The sequence below is a fragment of the Tamandua tetradactyla genome, chromosome X (assembly GCF_023851605.1).
Source record: "Tamandua tetradactyla isolate mTamTet1 chromosome X, mTamTet1.pri, whole genome shotgun sequence".
NCBI lineage: Eukaryota > Metazoa > Chordata > Mammalia > Pilosa > Myrmecophagidae > Tamandua > Tamandua tetradactyla.
The window spans coordinates 94328952-94351202 of NC_135353.1; the positions used below are offsets into that span (position 1 = coordinate 94328952).

Genomic DNA, 22251 nt, shown 5'->3' on the forward strand with positions numbered 1-22251 from the left:
CCGCAAGGTGTCATGATGATTAATTCATCAATGCCTTTGCACACCCGGTTCCCTCTGCCTGGAGTGTCTTTCCCAATCTACTTTGGCTACCTGGCTAAATGTCCTTCTCATAAAAGCTTAGGTGTCCCTCCTTGGTGTTGCAGAGCATATATGGTGCTATGCTGTGATCACCACTTTCATTCCCTCACTACATCTAGTTCTTACAAGGCAAGAACTTAGGTTTTCATCCCTCTGCCTCGCCTAGCGCCATGCCTGTTTGTGATGTATTCCTTTATTTCGGGTGTGAATTCAACTCTCTGTGGACAGACTGCGCGCTGGGGCCAGGAAAACCGCATTAAATGAACTCGGGCTCCTCCCGCAGTCTCCCCCCTCCTTCTCTGCGGCAGCAGCGACCGCCCAGGAAAGCAACTCTTCTGCGCCTGCGCAGGGCGCGTGAAGCCGGCCAGCGCCTACCGCCACCCGGCGGGGGAGGGGACGGTGCACGCAGACGCAGCAGCTCCAGAGCGTCCCTTGCCTGTCCCTCCCTTTCCAGGAAAAAAAAAAAATCACTTCCGGAGTTGAAGTCACGCTTTCCGGGCTGCAACATGGAGTCGGCAAGTGGAGCAGATGAGCTGGTGAGACGCTGCTGTGGGGCCGGGTGAGTGGGGAAGTCGAACCGGAGCGGTGCTTGAACTACAACTACCCCCTTCCCATTTTTTTTTCTTTCCCAGGTTTCGGGGGAGCTGGTGTCTGTGGCACAGGCTCTTTCTCTCCCAGCAGAGTCTTATGGCAACGATGTGAGTATCGGTCAACCTCCCGGCCAGCCGGGGGTCTCTGTAGGGCCTGTCACTAAATTAGAATCCCCCTGCTCCGATATCTTCTGCAGACTCTTCCCGGTTCCGCCAAAAACAGCACCGTCTTTCAGTTTATCTTAATCTTTTTGGTCCAATTCATCCTCATCTTTTTGGTCCACAAACGCGGGTCTAATGCCTATGCAAGTGACTTCCAAACTTCCTGCACTTGAGAATCACCAGGGGAGCTTTCAAAAATCCCTGTGTCCAGGTTGTAATCCATACCAATTAAATCACAGTGTCTGGGTGTGAGAACTAGGAATCAGTATTTTTTAAGGTTCCCGGGTGAGTCCCACGTGCAGCAAAATTGCACTGGCTTAAGGTGTGACTGGTTCAGAGCGTTAAGGAGAAAGCACATGATGTATTTTGAGAAACAACACCCAGGGATGTGAGAATAGTAGTAACACCCAAATGAGAATGTCATGCCTGCTAGATGAAGGGGTCAGGCCATAAGATCCAAAGGAGTTTAGCCGAAGGAGAGATCCCTAAGGACTGGGGCAGTAGGGGAAGGCTGCAGGGAGGAACTGGAGCTGGAGCTGGATCCTTAAAATGTAGGTGGACAAAGGATGTGGGTTGGCTGAGAGGAGAGTGGATTGCAGGCAGGAAAAGGCATAGAGGCAGAAATGCAAATGGCCTTTTCTGGCATGAGTGAAATAGAATGGGAGATTTCAGTGGAGCAGGTGGTGGGCCAGGCTTGGTAAAGATTGTTTATAACCTGGCCTGCTTCCTAGCACTGATTTACTGACTTGGTGCTATGGGATGGGGAATTAATTGGCTGTCTGATAAGCACAAACAGATAGGAGGTATAGCAGTCTTGAAGATGAAAGGTAGTTCCACTTCCGTTATCTTCCTTTGTCCTCACAAAACATGAAACATGTCTCTTATTTACTTCCACACATTATTCTTGTGACGGCTAGCTCCATCCTCCCAAAGTACTCTTTTGAAATGTTCCATAGATTTTTTTCATTAGGGTTCCTCCACATACTTGGATATCTCACTGTGTGAAACAGGCTCTGTTGCTGGCTCGTGCTGTGTTTCCAAAGTTTACAGATGTTTAGTTTTATTTCTCTTTAGAGATCAAATATCAGCCCAAGGACCATGTCCTTGGACAGATACAGAATTTTCTCCAAACCCTCCTCCAGATGAAATGTAAATGCTCTTCTCCTGGTTTACAGTTACATAATCGGTCTATTCCACATAAGATTTAGCTTTCACTTTGAAATTTTCCGTAAGCTTTCACTGTGAAATTTGTCCCTCTGAACCCCCATCTACCTAATGAACTCCAGTATACCTTTTGCATCAGGTTTGAAGTCACCCACATTCCCCGCAAAAGCTGAAACAAGGGCCCATACCTTCCGTGGCATCTTTTAGCTACCTGTTCCCAGGCCTTTTTGCTCTTGCTCCTGACATAGTTCAGAATACACTCAGTATTCTGGTTGCGGCCTCAAAGCTGCTCCAGCCTTTTTGTGTTCCCCTTAAAATGTGCTCAGCTTTGAGTACCATACTCCTGCTTTGCCATGATACCTAAGAAACAGAGAGGGCCTATTGCCACACTCTTCCTGGATATGGAATTTCTGTCCATGCAGCCTGTCACAAGGCTGACTGACATTGGCCCTGCTAATTAAGAACTGCTTTAGAAGATGTGCATATAATAGGGAAAACAATTTATGTGCCCTGAGAATGTCACAGTTTACCCAGCCTATTCATTTCTCTGCTTAAGCGATTATCACCCTGAGCAGAATAACTCCCAGTATTGTTAAGCTTTCCTGAGTTACCAAATGTCTAAGCTGGAAGGGGGCTTAAGAAACAGGGGGTCAGGGAGGTGAAGTTTTCTGGCCGAGGTCATGCAGGGAATTAGTGGCTGTCCATAGTCTGTAACTCAGAGTCTTTGAAGTCCAGGCCAAAGCTCCTTTCAAAGCTGGGATCTCTTCTAAGCTTGTAAAAAACATTACATTGGGTGTCAGGGGACTTCTGTAATACTAGTTTACTTTGTGATTTTGTGCAAGTAGCTGCCCCTTTATCTGCTTCAGTGTCCCTATCTGTAAACCATTTCCTTCTCTGACTTCTGAGACTCTGAGGTCAAAGAGGGTAGAATTGGAATTTGGAGGGGCAGTCAAGCATGGGTAGAACTGGATGGGATCACAGAATTTATTTGCTTAAGACACTGGCCCTAGCTGTACCTCCTTTGCCTCTGCTCTGCTTCAGTCCTTCCCCATTGCTTCTGCTCCTTTTTGGACCTATTGCCTGAGCTCCTTTGTTTTTTTTCCATCAGTTGCCGTTTAAAAATCTGGGAGAGCCATGCATGATTGCCAGTCTGTCAAGGAAGTGATATCGTGGTAAGGCTTCGTTTCCCAGGAGGGTTTTGTTTCCTTCCTCTGGTGTCTACTTGAACTTCCTCAAGAGTTAATGATCTTGGAGATTGGGCCTGGCATCACTCTACAAAGCATGGGACCAATTAAGTGCCGTGTGTCCTAAGGAGTATCCACATTCCTGGAGGCAGCACTTTTGGCACAAGCTATGTTTCCCTAGTGTCTGTTAGTCCTTTTATTAATGCAGCCTGAATTTCTCCCATAATTTGGTCCCCGGGGAAGCCAGGCAGTAGTATGCTATGTATAGAGAAATTGTCTAGAGAGAAATATTTGACAGTTTTTGGAATCTGTGGTTTCATTGTGAGCTATGACCTGAAAGACTGGGCTGTTGAGTAACCTGAGGTTGACCTCTTACTATATGGCCATAGGCAAGAAAGTCACTTGAGCTATCTGAACCAGTTTACTTGACAAACAGCTGATAATAACAAAAGGATCATTGTGAAGATAATGGGGAGAAGGTGTGTGTGTATGTATACACATATTTTTCTCCACATTTAGTAATACTTGGAAACTATCTTACTTTAGAGTTATTGGTAATGTTTAATATTCTGACAATGGATTCCTTGTTAGTCCTACTTTTCAGAGTTGTTGCAAACTTTTCTCCTCTTCTAGATCTTAGTCATTTTAGTCAGAAGCTGGGAGTGGCAGCATCAAGGACTACTAATCAAACTCCAATTTAAATTGGAAATCCATAAACAGAAATAAAAGACTGTTTTTTTCCCCCATCGTAGTGACTACAAAATCCAAAAGTTTGATTAACTACCCTATTAGCAAGGTTGTGGGAAACAGTCATGCATTGTTGGGCGTATGAATTGGTGCCCCTGTGGTTGGTAATTTAGGGCACTCTTTCAAAACCATGAATACATTAAGCATCTAGCCCAGCAATTCCATTTCTGGAAATTTATCCTACAGTTTTGTCAGTACTTGTACATGTTTGAAATATATGCCGGATTATTCACTGTAGCATTGTTTGTAATAGCAAAACCCAAATGTTTATCATTAGAGCACTCATGAGAAATAAATTATGGTACAGTCATACAATGAGGCTCTAGAAATAAGTGAGGAAGTGCTCTATATTCTGATGTGGAAAGACTGACAAGATATCGTTAAGTGATTAAAAATGCACAGAAAAGTGATATTGTGTACCACCCTTTGGGCAAAAAGATATGGGGGGTCCATCTTCATATTTGAACATATGTGTGCACTCACACACACGCACACACACACTTGAAGTTTACAGAAGAAACTAAATGATAGTGAACTAGGTGGGGGGACTGGGTAGATGGAGATTAAGTTGGGAGGGATACTTAACTGTATTTTGGTTTTTGGAATAAGTTTCAATAAATTTTGTTTTAAAACACAGTGGTGATATTGAAAATGTGTTTGCAATAAATATGTCAAAAAGTTAAAATCATTATTGTGCAGCTAATATTACAAAATAAATAAAAGTATACCCTAAAAGAATTATTTATAGGTACTATGTTTTATTAATAATAGTAACTTAGAGTGAGTAAATGTGTAATGAGTGATTGAATAAATGAGAATATGTGGATCTTTAGTAGATGGGTTTTTTAAATTAACTTTTTATTGGAGAATTTGTAGGTTTACAGAAATATGTATAAAATATAAAATACAAAGTTCACATATACTACCTTATTATTAACACTTTGCACTAGCGAGGCGTATTTGTTATAATTCATGGACGATTATTTTTATAAATGCACTATTAACTGAGTCCATTATTTAAAATAGGGTTCATAGGGTGGGTCATGGTGGCTCAGCAGGCAGAGTTCTCACCTGCCATGCCAGAAACCCGGGTTTGATTCCCGGTGCCTGCCCATGCAAAAAAAATAAAATAAAAAATAAGGGTTCGTTGTGTTGTACAGTTCATTGTTTTCTCTTTTAATTTTTGTTCTAGTAACATATATATGCTCTAAAATTTCCTTTTGATCATATTGGCAGATATAATTCAGTGATGTTAATTACATTCACAATATTTTGCTACCATTACCACTGTCCACTATCAAAATTTTGCAATATACCCCTGTAGAAATTCTGTACAATTTAAGTATTAACTCCTCATTCCCTGTCCCCATCTCATCCTCTCATAACCTGTATTCTAGATTCTGACTCTTATGAGTTTGTTTATTCTAATAATTTCATATCAGTGAGACCATACAATATTTGTCTTTTTTTTTTTTGCATGGGCAGGCACCGGGAATATTTGTCATTTTGTGTCTGGTTTATTTCATTTAGCATGATGTCTTTAAAGTTCATGTTGTCACATGAACCAGAACATTCCATATACTTTTTAATTCTGGAATTTCTTTTTGGTACTTTTTTATAGTTTCTGTCTCTTTATTGATACTCTTTATTTGGTGAGATATTGTATTATTGTATTATTACTTTTACTTCTTTAGACATAGATTCCTTTAGCTCTTTGAATTATTTAAATTGCCTATTTCGTTTTTTTTAAATTTATTTTATTTATGATACATAACCACATACATACACATTCTTATCATATGATCATTCCATTCTTGTTATATAATCAGTGACTCACACTATGTGATATAGTTGCATTTTCATCATCATGAGCATTTCTTAGAACATCTTCATCAATTCAGAAAAGCAATAGAAAGAAAACAGAAAAAAATTCATACATACCATACCCCTTACCCCTCCCCTTCACCAATCACCAACATTTCAATTTGTTAACATTTGTTCCCCCTATTATTTATTTATTATTAATCCATATGTTTTGCTTGTCTGTCTATAAGGTAGACAAAAGGAGCGTCAGACACAAATACAATTATCTTCAAGAAACATGGCCACCAGAGCACAGCTTCACATTTTCAGGCAGTTCTCTCCAGCCTCTCCATTACAGCTTAACTAAACAGGTGAGGTCTATTTCATCTTGATTGAGTTTTGATAGTTTGTAGTTTTCAAGGAGTTGGTCCATTTTTTTCTGCATGTCAAATTTTGAGCACAAGCCTGTTCATTGTATTATATCATTTTAGTGGTTGCAGTATCTGGAGTGGTATTCCCTGTTTTTTTTTTAAAAAATATTTTTATTGATAAAACTGAACATACAAACATTCTATTCCGTACATGGTATATAATCAGTGGCTCACAATATCATCACATAGTTGTGTATTCATCACCATGATCATTTTTTTTGAACATTTCCATCATTCCAGCAAAAGAAAGAAAAAAGATAAATCTCATACATATTATACCCCTTACCCCTCCCTCTCATTGACCACTAGCATTTCCATCTACCCAGTTTATTTTAACCTTTGTTCCCCCTATTATTTGTTTATTTTTTTATCCATATTGTTTACTCATCTGTCCATACCCTAGATAAAAGGTACATCAGACACAAGGTTTTCACAATCGCACAGTCACAGTGTAAAAGCTAGATCATTATGCAATCATCTTCAAGAAACAAGGCTACTGGAACACAGCTCTACAGTTTCAGTTACTTCCCTCTAGCCACTTCAATACACCATAAACTAAAAAGGGGATATCTGTATAACACGTAAGAATAACCTCCAGGATAGCCTCTTGACTCTGAAATTTCTCAGCCACTGAAACTTTATTTTGTCTCAATTCTCTCTTCCCACTTTTGGTCGAGAAGGTTTTCTCAATCCTTTGAGGCCAGGTCCCAGTTCATCCCAGGATTTCTGTCCCATGTTGCCAGGGAGATTTACACCACTGGGAGTCATGTCCCACATAGAAGGGAGGGCAGGAAATTTGTCTGCTGAATTGGCTTAGAGAGAGAGGCCACATCTGAGCAATCAAAGAGATTATCTGGGGGTGACACTTAGGCATAATTTTAAGTAGGCTTAGCTTTTCCTTTGCAGGAAAAAGTTTCATATGGGCGAACCCCAAAATTGAGGGCTCAGTCTAATGATTTGGTTGTCCCCACTGCTTCTGAGAATATCAGAAATTCTCCAAATGGGGAGTTGAATATTTCCCTTTTCTCCCCATTCTCCCAAGGGGACTTTGCAAATACTTCTTTATTTACCGTCCAAATCACTCTGGAATTTATCAGGGCATCACACTAACCTGAACAAACCAAAAAAGTCTCTTGCCCTATTCAAGTTTCCACGTACTTATTTATAATAAATATAAATATATTCCATGTGTTTAGTTCAACTAAACTGACCATACAAGTTGAATAGGAAACGCATTACCCAAAATATAAATTTTGCATCAAATAAACATCTCTCCCTTTAGTATCACACAGAAGTTGAAATTTTAAAGTATGGATGACATCATCTTTTATCCAGTCTTCTGATATAACTTAGTCCTATCCAGATCAGCTTCATTCATATCTTTAGTCGAAGTCTGATCCCTTTTCAACAGTTCCTGTATGGGGTACTGTTGACTTTCATAGCTTCAGAGCTCTGAGTCTTGGGTGTCACAGAAATACCCAAAGTTTCTGGGAAAGACCAGGTTATATACAAACAGCTCAGTATCTCAGAATTTAGAATTTACAGTTACACCTCCTGAGTATATGTGACGGCTGTGAGAGCTTATATTCTAGGACTTTACAATAAGCTCCAACCTAATAACCCATTCTCTCTACTTTAGTTCACCGAATTTTTATATTATAGTTAGTCTGTATGATTGAGGCCTGATAGTATTTGTCTTTTTGTTCCTAACATTTCATTCAACATACAGCTCTTGAGGTTCATTCATCTAGTTGCATGCCTCACAACTTCATTCCTTCTTGAAGCCACTCAGTAGTCCATTGTATGTATACACCATCCCAATTCCATTCCTCAGTCATTGTACCCTTAGGCCACCTCCATTCATTGTGGACCAGGAACACTGCCACCATAAACCAATGTGCAAATGTCCATTAGCTTCCCCACACTCTGTTCCTCCAGGTATATACTGAGCAATGAGGTTCAGCGTCGTACTGCAAACCCACCCCAGGCTCCTGTGGAACCACCACACTGTCCTCCACGGTGCTGTACCTCTCATTTCCCTACTGACAGTGAATAGGTACATCTATTTCTCTACATTTTGTCTAGTACTTCTTTCTCTCTGTTCATTTTTTTTGTGTGTGCTATATGCCCAGGGTCACATTTCATTCTTTTTCCATGTGAGTATCCCATCATTGCAGCACTATTTGTTGAATTTTTGTTTGTTTGTTTTTTCTTTCTTTCTTTGACTTATTTGTTTTGGGGATGTGCATAGGCTGGGAATTGAACCCAGGTCTCCCATATGGCAGGTGAGATTCTACCACTGAACTACCCTTGCACCTCTCTGTTCATTTTTAAATAGTTTTATTCACATATCATACAATCCAGCCTAAGTGTATAGACATACTGTTCTAGTTTGCTAGCTGCCAGAATGCAATATACCAGAAATGGAATGGCTTTTAAAAAGGGGAATTTAATAAGTTGCTAGTTTATAGTTCTAAGGCCGAGAAAATGTCCCAATTACAGCAAGTCTATAGAAATGTCCAATCAAAGGCATCCAGGGAAAGGTACCTTGGTTCAAGAAGGCCGATGAAGTTCAGGGTTTCTCTCTCAAATGAGAAGGCACATGGCAAATACAGTCACAGTTTCTCTCTCAGCTGGAAGGGCACATGGTGAACAAGGCATCATCTGCTAGCTTTTTCTCCTGGCTTCCTATTTCATGAAGCTCCCCGGGAGGCGTTTTCCTTCTTCATCTCCAAAGGTTGCTGGCTTGTGGGCTCTCTGCTTCTTGTGGCTTTGTCGTTCTGCTCTGCTCTCTCTGAATCTCCTCCATTCTCCAAAATGTTTCCTCTTTTATAGGACTTCAGAAACTAATCAGTACCCACCCAAATGAATGGAGACAGGTTGTCACCTAATCCAGTTTAATAACCACTCTTGATTAAATCATATCTCCAGGGAGATGATCTAATTAGTTTCAAACATGCAGCATCGAATAGGGATTAGAAGAAATGGCTACCTTTGCAAAATGGGATTAAGATTAACACATGGCTTTTCTAGGGTACATACATCATTTCAAACCAGCACATGTGCCTTGGCCACCATAATCTATCTGAAGACATTTCCTTTTTTTCTACAAAGAATCCATACCCTTTTCCCAGTCCCCTGCCTGTTGACATTTTGTTTTGGCATAATGCCTTTGTTACATTCAGTGGAAGCATATTACAATATTGCTGTTGACTGTTGATGATACTTTTTCTATGGTATCCCCTGTTTTATGCCTGGTAATAGTAAATTATACTTCTCTCTCTCTCTTTTTTTTAAATTTGTTTCAATCTTCCTAGTAGTTTATCAATTTTATTTATCTTTTCTTAGAACTAACTTTTGTTTCATTACTTTTCACTATTGTGTTACTGTTTTCTGTTTCGTTGATTTCTGATCATATCTTATGTCTTTCCTTTTACTTATTTTGGGTTTAATTTGTTTTACTAGTTTGTTGTGGTACAAAGTTAAATTATGGATATTAGCTCTTTCCTGTTTCTAATGTAAGCAGTTTGTGATAGAAGTTTCCCGCTCAGCATTTTCATTCTCATTCATGTCTACTTATTCTTCATTTTCTTATAGACTTCCTATTTGACCCCACTGATTATTTATGTTTATTTTTCAAGTGCTTCAGACTTTCCTGTTGTCTGTTAGTTTTCTTCTTCAGTTCCATTCTAGTGAGACAACGTATTCTGTATTATTTCAGTTCTTTTAAATTTGTTGAGGTTTGTTTAATGGCCAAAGAAATGGTCAGTATTGCCTATCCTTAACTATCTTGTTCTTATTTTCTCAGTTCCCTCTTTGCATTAATTTGATAATTGTGCATTTGGAGAATAAATATAAGGACTTTCCAACTCATTATATTCGATTTACTTATTTAGCTACAGGAGAGGCAAGGTGTTTTTTTGTTTGTTTTTCTATTTTATGTTTTATTATTACTTAAAAATATTTTTATTGACAAATCTTCACACATGTACAGTTCATACATAGTATATAATCAATGGCTCACAGTATCATCACATTGTTGTGTATTCATCACCATAATCATTTTTAGAACATTTGCATCACTCTAGAAAAAGTAGTAAAAAACTCATATATCCCATATCCCTTACCTTTCCCTCTCATTGACCCCTAGTATGTCAAACTACCTCATTTATCTTACCTCTTATCTCCCCTATTATTTATTTTTAAGCATATTTTTTTACTCATCTGTCCATACCCTAGATAAAAGGAGCATCACACACAAGGTTGTCACAGTCACACAGTAACATTGTACAAGCTACATCATTATACAGTCATCTTTAAGAATCAAGACTGCTAGAACACAGCTCAACAGATTCAGATACTTACCACTAGCCATTGCAATACACAGTAAACTAAAAAGGTGTATCCATATAATACATAAGTATAACCTCCAGGATAACCTCTAGACTCTGTTTGAGATCTCTCAGCCACTGAAACTTTATTTTGTCTCATTTCTCTCTTTCCCCTTTTGGTCAAGAAGGCTTTCTCAGTCCGTTCATCATGGGTCCCAACTCATCCCGGGAGTTCTGTCCCATGTTGCCAGGGAGAGTTACACCACTGGGAATCATGTCCCACATAGAGGGGAGGGCAGGAAGTTTGTCTGCTGAGTTGGCTTAAAGAGAGAGGCCACATTTGAGCAATCAAAGAGATTATCTGGGGGTGACACTTAGGCATAATTTTAAGTAGGCTTAGCTTTTCCTTTGCAGAAAAAAGTTTCATATGGGTGAACCCCAAAATTGAGGGCTAATGATTTGGTTGTCCCCACTGTTTGTGTGAATATCAGGAATTCTCCAAATGGGGAAATTGAATATTTCCTCCTTTCTCCCCAGTCCCCAAGGTGACTTTGCAAATAGTTCTTTATTCAGTGCCCAAATTACTCTGCGATATATTGGGGCATCACACTAACTTGGACAAACCAACAAGATCTCAGGTCCTAGTCAAAATTCCACTTATTTCTGGTGTTCAACTAAACTGATCATACAAGTTAAATTAGGTAATGCGGCTACCCAAAATATAACTTTTGCACCAAATAAACATCTCTTGCTTTGGTCTCACATAGAAGTTGAAGTTTTAAAATATTGTCTATGTCATGCTTTACCCTGTATTCTAATCTACCTTAGTCATATCCAGATCAGCTTCATTCATATCTCTAGTTGAAGTCTGATCCCTTTTTCAGCTTTTTAAACAGTTCCTATGGGGTGCTGCTGACTTTCATAACTTCAGAGCTCTAACTCTGAGGAGAGACAAGGTATTAAGAGGAGTATCAAGTGTCTTCTGTTGCTTATTTATTTTAAAAATATTTTTATTGAGAAATCTTCACATACATACAGTCCATACATAGTACACAGTCAGTGGCTCACAGTATCATCACACTGTTATGTATTCCTCATGATGATCATTTTTAGAACATTTGCATCACTACAGAAAAAGAAATAAAAAGAAAAAACAAAACTCATCTTTCCATACCGTAGATAAAAGGAGCATCAGACACGAGGTTTTCACAATCACACAGTCACATTGTAAAAGCTATATAGTTATATAATCATCTTCATGAATCAAGGCTACTGGAACACAGCTCAACAGTTTCAGGTACTTCCCTCCAGCCACTCCAATACACCATAAATTTAAAAGGAATCTCTATATAATGCATAATAATAACTTCAGGATAACTTCTTGACTCTGTTGGAAATCTCTCAATCACTGAAACTTTATTTTGTCTCATTTCTCTCATCTCCCTTTTGGTCAAGAAGGTTTTCTCAATCCCATTAATGCCAGGTCTGGCTCTTCTTAGGAGTCCTGTCCCATATTGCCATGAAGATTTACACCCTGGGGAGTCATGTCCCATGTAGTGGGGAGGGCAGTGGCTTAGAGAGAGAGGCCATATCTCTATTGTTGCCTGTTTATTTAGAGGTAGGTTTGCTTGCTGTATCAGATCAAGGGGATTATAAGTGGAGAAGAAAATTATTTCTTAGTTGGTTTTTGTTTTTATTTATTTATTATTTTTTTAAGGAAGTTTTTTTTTTTTTTTTTGGCATGTGCAGGCTCTGGTGATCAAACCTGGGTCTCCAGCATGACAGGTGAAGATTCAAACATTGAGCTACCCTTACATCACAACTTAGTTGTATTTTAAATGACTTCCTATAGATGGCAGCAGAGAATCACAAAAAAGAAAATCAACTCCTGTTCCTCTATTGTGTTTGAAAAAAAAGAAAGGAAGAGAAGTGAGTTTTTTTCTGTTGCCTTGGATCCTAGGATCCTTTTATTTCTTGTTGATCTTCTACCTAGTGCTATCTGTTATTGAAAGTGGGTGTTTAAGTCTTCAAATATTATTGGTGAATTAACTATTTCTATCTTTAAATCAGTTTAAAAAAAATTTTTTTATACATCTTCACACACAAGCATATTATACAACTAATGGCTCACAATATCATCACATAGTTATGTGTTCATTATCATGATCATTTTTTAGAACATTTGCATCACTCCAGAAAAATAAATAAAAAGAAAAACTCATACATACCATATCCCTTACCCCTCCCTCTCATTGACCACTACTATTTCCATCTATCCAATGTATTTTCCTGTGTTACCCCTATTATTTATTTTTTATCCATATTTTATTACCCATCTGTCCCTACCCTAGATAAAAGGAGCAACAAAAGCACGGTTTTCACAATCCCACAGTCACATTGTAAAAGTTATCTTCATACTGAATCAGTTAGTTTTTCTTCATGTGATTTGGGGTTCTGTTTGTTGCATATATGCTTCTGTTCTTTATTCCTAATGATGAATTGACCTTCTTATTGTTATAAAATCCTTTTTTCATGAAGTAAAACATTTATGTCTTAAAGTCTCTTCATTACATATTCGTATAGCCACCACAGCTTTCAGGTTATTGCTTCAAATTACATTGTTTAAATTTTGTTACTTTCAACCTAACAACATCATTGAAAATAAAAATGTGTCTCTTCTGGACAATCTATAGTTGGATTGTTTTTCATGTCAGTCTCCCAATTTCTGCTTTTTAATGAAGATGTTTAATGAATTTGCATTTAATGTAGTTAATAAACTAGGCTTTATGTCTGTCATTGGCAGACAGACAGACATGTTTTTTGCCTTTTTTGTTCTTCAATTTCTGCCTTTTATTTTATATGGATATCTTCTAGTGTACATCTTTAATTCCCTTACTTCTTTTACTATATTTTTTAATGGTTTTTTTTTTTATTTAAAACAACAGGAATTTATTCTCTCACATTTGTAGAAGCTAGGAGTCAGTCCAAAATGAAGGTGTCGGCACAGCTGGTTCCTTCCAGAGTCTCTGAGGGAGACTCTGTTACCTGCCTCTCTTTTCTACCTTGTGGTAGAATGGCCTCCAGAGTCCATTTTTTAATTTTTTTTGTTTATTTTTTTACTATTTAGATCATTCCGTTCTACATATATAATCAGTAATTCACAATATCATCATATACTTGCATATTCATCATCATGATCATTTCTTGGGACATTTGTATCAATTCAGAAAAAGAAATAAAACAGAAAAAAATTCATACATACCCATGCCCCTCCCCCTCCCCCTCACCAGTCACCAGCATTTCAATCTAAATTTATTTTAACATTTGTTCTTCTATTATTCATCTTTATTCCATATGTTTTACTCGTCTGTTGATAAGGTAGATAAAAGGAGCATCAGACACAAGGTTTTCACAATCACACAGTCACATTGTGAAAGCTATATCATTATATAGTCATCTTCAAGAAACATGGCTACTGGAACAGAGCTCCACATTTTCAGGCACTTCCCTCCAGCCTCTCCACTACATCTTGAATAACAAGGTGATATCTATTTAATGTGTAAGAATAACCTCCAGGGTAACCTCTCCACTCTGTTTGGAATCTCTCAGCCATTGACACTTTGTCTCATTTCACTCTTCCCCCTTTTGGTCAAGAAGGTTTTCTCAATCCCTTGATGCTGAGTCTCAGCTCATTCTAGCATTTCTGTCCCACATTGCCAGGAAGGTTCACACCCCTGGGAATCATGTCCCATGTAGACAGTGGGAGGATGGTGAGTTTGTTTATTGTGTTGGCTGGAGAGAGAGGCCACATCTGAGCAAATAAAGAGGTTCTCTTGGGGGTGACTCTTAGGCCTAATTTTAAGTAGGCTTGACCTATCTTTTGTGGGGTTAAGTTTCATATGAACAAACCCCAAGACTGGGGGCTCAACAGCCCCAGTTTTTGTCCTCTATTTTTCCTTCTGATGTCATATATGCCCCTAGCCTTTCTCTTTCAGCCTTACTCACACTCAGCTCTGGTCTTCATACTTAAAATATTAGCTACCATCAGATAGTTTTATGCTATCCATTTCTGGTTCTTTACACTCAGTCATGGTTAACATTCTGTATGCTTTTAGCATCAAATACCCAATCTGTACCCTCTTTTTATCTCCTGATAACCTATGTGCCGGTTTGAAACTGTTGGGTATCCCAGAAAATCCATGCTCTTTAATCCTCATTCGGTATTATTGGATAGAATCTTTTAAATTAAGTTGCTTCACCCACCCAATTTTGGGTGGAACATTTTTTTTTTTGGCATGGGCAGGTACTGGGAATTGAACCTGAGTCTCTGGCATGGCAGGTGAGAATTCTGCGACTGAGCCACCGTCTCACTGCCTGTGGTGGGACATTTTGATTAGGTGGTTTCCACAGAGATGGTATCCACCCATTCAAGATGGGGTCACTTACTGGAGCCGTTTAAGAGGGAACCATTTTGGAAAAAGCTTCAGAAGCCACAGAACTTTCAGAGCCTACATGAAACCCAGACATTTGGAGCTGTAGAAAGAAAATGCCCCTGGGGAAGCTGTTTGAAAGAGAAGCCAAATGATGAGCAAACACCAGCCATGTGCCTTTCCAGGTGACAGAGGTATCTGGACCCATTGGCCTTTCTTTTTCTTTTTTTTTTTTTGGCTTTTAAAAGGGGGAATTTATTAAGCTGCAGGTTTACAGTTCTAAGGCTGTAAAATTGTCCAAACTAAAGCAGGTCTATAGAAATGTCCAAATTAAGGCACCAACAAGAGGTTACCTTCACTCAAGAAAGGTCGATGAAGTTTAGGGTTTCTCTGTCAATTGGAAAGGCATACTGCAAACATGGCGATGTCTGCTAGGCTTCTTGTTTATGAAGGTTTCCCGTGGGCGTTTTCCTTCTTCATCCCCAAAGGTCTCTGGCTGCGCAGGCTCTGTCATGGCTCTAAAAGGGGACTCTTTCTAAAATGTTTCCTCTTTTAAAGGATTCCCACCAATGCCCACCTGGAATGGGTGGAGTCACAACTCCATGGAAGCCATCTAATCAAAAGTTACCACCCATGGGTGCATGGGTGGTTCAGTGGTAGAATGCTTGCCTTTCATGTGGGACACCTGGGTTTGATTCCCTGACCATGCACCCCAAACAACAACAAAATGTTACCACCCACAATTGGGTGGGTCACATCTCCATGTGAACAATCAAAAAGCTCCCAGCCAGCAATATAGAATGAGGATTAAAGGACATGGCTTTTCTGGGGTCCACCACTGATTCAAACTAGCACAATGACCAAGTGAGCTTTATCCCGGGAGTGTAAGAGTGATTAAACATAAAAATCAGTGTAATACTCTACATAAATAGAAGGAAGAAAAATCCACACAGTTATCCAGTAGATCCAGAAAAGGTATTCAACAGAATCCAGTGCCATTTCTTGATAAAAGTACTCATAAAAGTTAGAATAGAAGGGAACTTTCTTACCTTGATAAAGGCTGCTTATGAAAAACCTAAAGCTAATGTAATACTCAATGGTAAATGACTTAAAGCTTTCCCCATAAGATCAAGAATGAGATAAGGATGCCTACTTTCACCATTGCTGGAAATCTTTGCCAGAGGCAATCAGGCAAGAAAAAGAAATGCAAGGTATGAAAAATTGGAAAGGAAGAAATGCTATTCTTAAACATTTTCTAATGTTTAAGATACAGGATTAGACATAAAAGTAAGGTCTGGAATGATTTGAGTGATATCATCCCATTTCCTTAAAAAATGATAAATATCTGTCAATATGCAAGGAAAATTCTGAAAGGATACATAAGAGTTTAATAGTAATTGCTTCTGGAGAGTGGAAATGAGAGGTCAGGAGACAAGTTGGAGAACTTTTACGTTCCACTTTATGCCCTTCCATATGTTGACATATTTTACATCTATTTGTACCGACATAAAAAGATTTCTAAGATATCTTCTTTGGTGAAAAATACATTGTTGCAATGTAATAGCTAAACTATCAGCCCATTTATGAAAACAACTTATATATGTGTGTATATTATGTATATGAGAAAAAAGAAAAGATAGCCTGGAACCAAAGCATCCAATTCCTCTGCTTGTGAGGTCAGCTAACATGTGAGAGACCTCTGAAAAGCCTCCCAGCAGTTTACATAATTTAATTTTTAATAATGGCCATGTTTAATAACCAGTTTACAAAATTTCTAAAAATTTAACAATGGGTTCTCACAAGCCAGTACATGCTGGATCCAGCACATCAAAGGATTTAGAGGAAGAAAAAAGGAAGGACAAAGAGGAAGAGATTTCCTCTGGGTTGATTCCAGGAGACTAGAAATGGGGCCAGGCCTCTGGGGAGACTATAAGGGACAGAAAAGGGACAAATTGAAGGAAAAATTATTTCAGAGGCAGAACACTGGAAGCTAAGGTCTGGAGCCAGGAAACCTTGGGCCAGGAGAGCGAACCTACTTGTTCTAGTTTGCTAGCTGCCAGAATGCAATATACCAGAAACAGAATGACTTTTAAAAAGGGGAATTTAATAAGTTGCTAGTTTACAGTTCTAAGGCCGAGAAAATGTTCCAATTAAAACAAGTCTATAGAAATGTCCAATTTAAGACATCCAGGGAAAGATACCTTGGTTCAAGAAGGCCGACAACGTTCAACGTTTCTTTCGCAGCTGGAAGGGCACATGGCGAACATGGCAGCATCTGCTGGCTTTCTTGTGCCAAAAAGTCTCCGAAAACAGGACTCTCTCCAAAATGTTTCCTCTTTTAAAGAATTCCAGTAAGCAACTCCACCTTTAGTGGGTAGAGACACACCTCCATGGAAATCATCTAATCAAAAGTTACCACCCACAATTGGGTGGGCCACATCTCCATGGAAAATATCAAAATGCTCCCACCCAGCAATGTTGAATGAGGATTAAAGGGCATGGCTTTTCTGGGGTCCACCACAGATTCAAACTGGCACACTACCCATTCACATGGAGAGAGTGAGTTTGCCCTGGAAGCAGAGGGCAGGCCTTCTACTTCATTGCTTAGGAAGAGATTTGGTGCCCCAGGCCTTAAAGAGGGTGGAGCACATAAACCAGGGATTGGGGGGAACCTGGTGATCACCCCATTTTTCTGAAGAGGTTGAGTATATGTCCCAAAGATGGCAGAGAGGCCTGCTGCATAGGCCTTTGGAAATGGCTGCTGTCTAAAGCCCCAAGACTCTCAGTCTTTGAAATCTATTGGAGTTTTCCCTGCAGATTTTTGGAACTGTCTGTTGATGCCTGTTTTCCTTCCAATTTTCCCTTATGGCAGTGCGATTGTCTATCCTATGACTGTTCCTCCTTTTTGTGTTGACAGCAGAGAACTTATTCTGAGTGTTACAGGTCCAGAGCCACAGAATTTTGCCTTAAGACAGACCATGCCTATAGTTGACCTTGATGAGATTTTGTACTGGTTTTAACTTTTTGTTGTATTTGTATTGTTACTGAAATTGTTTAAGGTATTGTGATATTGTGATGGAATGAATGCATTTGGAAAGAACATGTCTTTTGGGGATCCAGAGGGTGGAATATATCAGTTTGAAACTGTTGTGTACCCCAGAAAAGCCGTGTTCTTTAATTTTCATTCAGTATTGCTGGGTGGGATCTTTTTGATTGTTTCCATGGAGATGTGACCCACCCAATTGTGGGTGGTAACTTTTGATTGGATGGTTTCCATGGAGATGTGTCTCTACCCATTCAAAGTGGGATCACTTACTGGAGCTCTTTAAAAGGGAACCATTTTGGAAAAAGCTTCAGAAGCCACAGAGCCAAAAGAGCCAATTTGAGACCCAGACATTTGGAGTTGCAGAAAGAAAATGCCCCTAGGGAAGCTGTTTGAATGAGAAGACAGAGGACCAGCAGATCCTAGCCGTGTGCCTTCCCAGCTGACAGAAGTGTTCCAGACTCATCAGCCTTTCCTTGAATCAAGGTATTACTCTCTGGATGCCTTAATTTGGACATTTTTATAGCCTTAGAACTGTAAACTAGCAACTTAATAAATTTCCTTTTAAAAAACTGTTCCATTTATAGTATATTGCATTCCAGCAGCTTCAACAAACTAAAGCAACCTGTGTTCTCTACTTTAACTCTCAGAGTTTGCTCATTATTATTTGTTCATATTAGTGAGACCACACAGTATTTGTCCTTTTGTTTCTGGATAATTATACTCAACATAGTGTCCTCAAGTTTCTTCCATATTGTTGTATGCATCATGACTTTATTCTGTCTCACAGCTGCATAATATTCCATCATATGTATGTAGTACCCATATATACATATGTATGTATATGCCACCATGAATATATATATATATATGTATATGTAGTATATTCCACCATATGTTTATACCACTCATCCTTTGAAGGACAGTTGGGCTGTGTCCATTTCCTCACAATCACGAATAATGCCACTATAAACATCAGTATGTAAATTTCCATTTGTGTCCCTTTCTTCAGTTTCTCTGAGTATATACCTAGTAATGGTATTATTGGATCATACTGCAATTCTATACTTAGCATCCTAAGGAATCACCAAACTGCTTTCCAGAGCAGTTGCACCATTCTACCTTCCCACCAACAGTAAATAAATGTACCTCTTTCTCTACATCCTCTCCAGGATTTGTAGTTTTCTATTTTTTATTTGTTTATTTGTTTTGATAATGGCCAGTGTAGTAGGTCTGAGATGATGTCTCATTGTGGTTTTGATTTGCATATCCCTCATAACTAGTGAAGTTGAGCATCTCTTCATGTTTTTGAACCATTTGTATTCCTCTTCTGAAAAACATCTGTCCATTTCTTTTGCCCATTTAAAAATTGGTTTTTCTTTTTGTTTTTGAGTTGTAGGATCTCTCTCTATATATTCTGGATATTAAACCTAGCCAAGACTCAGGAGTAGGGTGTAATCAGTATCAAGTTTCCCTCAGTATGGGATGCAACAGGTTGCCAGTCATTCCTCTGAAGTTCTTGACTTTGTGCTTTTTCTATCCTGTCCAGCACGGTGGCACTTGTCGGCCCACAGCTCCCCACAAGTGTGCAGGGGTATGGTACATGTAATTCTCAGCAGACCCTGTCCCTGTCTGGGGCATGGTTGAAACAGAGGCTCAAGTAGAAGGCAGGCTTAAGCTGTTTCTGTTTTCCAGCCCCTGGGGTCTGAATTCTCTGAATGACAGCCACCACTGTGCTGGGCCCTGGCCCCCTTTTCTTTGGGAATATAGACCCTTAAGGGAATTATGTCTTTCACCTGACTAGTTTCTTTGCCTCTCAGAGGTACTTGATATCTGCTCCTGCCCCTTGCTGACAACTGAAAATACCTGAAGCTTTATTTAGTAGAGTTGCTTTAAAAGTTAAAAAAATATTCATTTTCTGAGCTGGTCCCTAGCGCCCCTCCCTCCCGTTTACCAATCATGAGCCAGAGTTGTTACCCAGCTCTCTGTGCCACTTTTCTTGGGGCGCAACCCTTTTCCAATATTCTGAGCTCAGCTGACTCCAAAAGCTTTTTAAAAAAAGATTTAACTAAAGTGAAATTCACATATACATGTTAAAGCCAACAATTCAGTGGCACTTAGTGTATTCACAACATTGTTCAAGTATCTGCTCTCTCTAGTTTAAAAATGTGTTCATCACCCCATAAAAACACTCCAGACCCATGAAGTAATCACTCCTTGTTCCCCCCTTCCCCACCCCCTGATAATCTCTAATCTGCTTCCAGCCTCTATGGATTTAGCTGTTTTCTGCATTTCATCTTTCAGTGGACACATAGGTTGTTTCCACCTTTTGGCTGTTCTCAATAACTGCTATGAACATTTGTGTACAAGGAGCTACATGGATATATGTTTTCAATTCTCTTATGTATTCCAGTGGGATTGCCGGGTCATATGGGAATTCTGTGTTTAACTTCCTGAACAACTGCCTGTATTCCACAGTGACTGCAGCATTTTACGTTCCCACCAGCTATGTACTCTGCAATCTTTGTCTGAGTATGCTCTACATCAGTTTATATGTAGTGGCCATGAAACTTTTTTAATGGCTTAGTGCTTAATTCCAAGTGTCTTCTCCAGCTGCTGAACAAATTCATTGGGGAAGATGAGTTACAAATCTAAATTTCCTGGCTCATATCCTTCCCCTCTCTTTTCACCTGCAAACTGCAGTTATTATACTTCCTGGGAAGGAATCCCACTGAAGAGAAAAGACATCCTTCATCTCGAATCATGCATCTTTTCTGAACAGTATCATATAGAACCCCAAATTCAGAATCAGTCTCAAAAACTCCACACCCAGTAGTCCATTGGATTCTGTAACAATGATCAAGTACTAAATAGGGAGACATTTTGAAGGTCCATGTTGACTTAGACCAATCCAAGTCTTCTAGCTGCATTCCTTATCCCATGGTTACAGACATCCCCCCAAATTCTGCCTCCATCCAGGCTGGAGAGGAATGCACTCATGTACTTTTTTTTGTCAACCAAAATGTTTTATTTTTGTTTTGTAAAAAACTTTGACAATCTTGCTTTCTTTTTTGATATGTAATAAACTAACCATTTATATAACAGCCTCACCTATACAATTAGTCTAATTAAACTGTGTTTCTGGCTCATGATACAGTTGAATTATGATTCAGATAATTATCAAATTCTCAAAGCAGTTACTTTTTTGGGATAGGGACCACTAAACTTCTGTGGGTGTCTCTCTCTTTTTAGCATCTGTGTGTGTTTTATCCTTGTATAAAAGACTCCAGTAAGATAAGACGATTAAGATCCACCTTGAATGAGGTGGGTCACATCTCAATTGGAATAACCTAATCAGAAAGTCCCACGTACAATAGCTCAGCTAAATTAAAAGAAAATGATACTTTCTGGGTCACATAAAGCCTCCAAACTACCCTACCTCCCTATTATTAACACCTTCTAATAGTGACATATCTGTTCTTGTTCATGTAAGAACTTTCTTATATCTGTACAATTAACCATAGTCATCATCCACAATAGGTTTTGCTATGTTATTCAGTCAAATGTTTTATCCTCTAGCTTTCCTTCTAGTGACAGACATGACCCTAGACAACTCCTTTCAGCCATACTCACACTCAGCACTGTTAATTACACTCATGGTATTGTTCTACAGTCACACTTATCAATTTCCAAACATTTACTCAGTTAACCTTAAAATTAAAAATTCTGTATCCTTAAACATCATCTGCCCATTCTCTACCCTCATTATCTCCTGGTAACCTATACTGTAGATTTTTTTCTTTTCTTTTTTTTTTTTACTTTAACATTTGTTCCCCCTATTACTTATTTATTCTTAATCCATATGTTTTACTTGTCCATCAATAAGGTAGACAAAGGGAGCAGCAGACACAAGGCTCTCACAACCACACAGTCACACTGTGACAGCCATATCATCATACAACTATCTTCAAGAAACATGGCCACTGGAGCACAGCTCCACATTTTCAGGCAGTTCCCTCTAGCCTCTCCATTACACCTTAACTAAACAGGTGATATGTATTTAATGCATAAGAATAACCTCCAGGATAACCTCTTGACTCTGTTTGGAATCTCTCAGCCATTGACACTTTATTTTGTCTCATTTTGCTCTTCCCCCTTTTGGTCGAGAAGGTTTTCTCAATCCCTTGATGCTGAGTTCCAACTCATTCTAGGGTTTCTGTCCCATGTTGCCAGGAAGGTCCACACCCCTGGGAGTCATGTCCCATGTAGAGAGGGGGAGGGCAGTGTA

At 39.1% G+C, this 22251-nt stretch overlaps 1 long non-coding RNA gene across 8 annotated transcripts in view; it reads left to right on the forward strand.

The window, feature by feature from the left end:
- Nucleotides 1-469: 469 nt before the first annotated feature.
- Nucleotides 470-22251, forward strand: part of LOC143671519 (uncharacterized) — a 70297-nt gene continuing 48515 nt past the window's right edge. For 3 of the 8 annotated variants that reach the window (XR_013169578.1, XR_013169579.1, XR_013169576.1), the window contains exons 1-5: nt 470-614; nt 711-776; nt 3103-3166; nt 5980-6099; nt 12240-12419. This is a non-coding gene — a long non-coding RNA (uncharacterized LOC143671519). Of the gene's footprint in view, nt 615-710; nt 777-3102; nt 3167-5979; nt 6100-12239; nt 13305-22251 lie in introns of those variants that run through there. The other 5 variants (XR_013169581.1, XR_013169582.1, XR_013169580.1 and 2 more) reach the window with 3 other exon arrangements.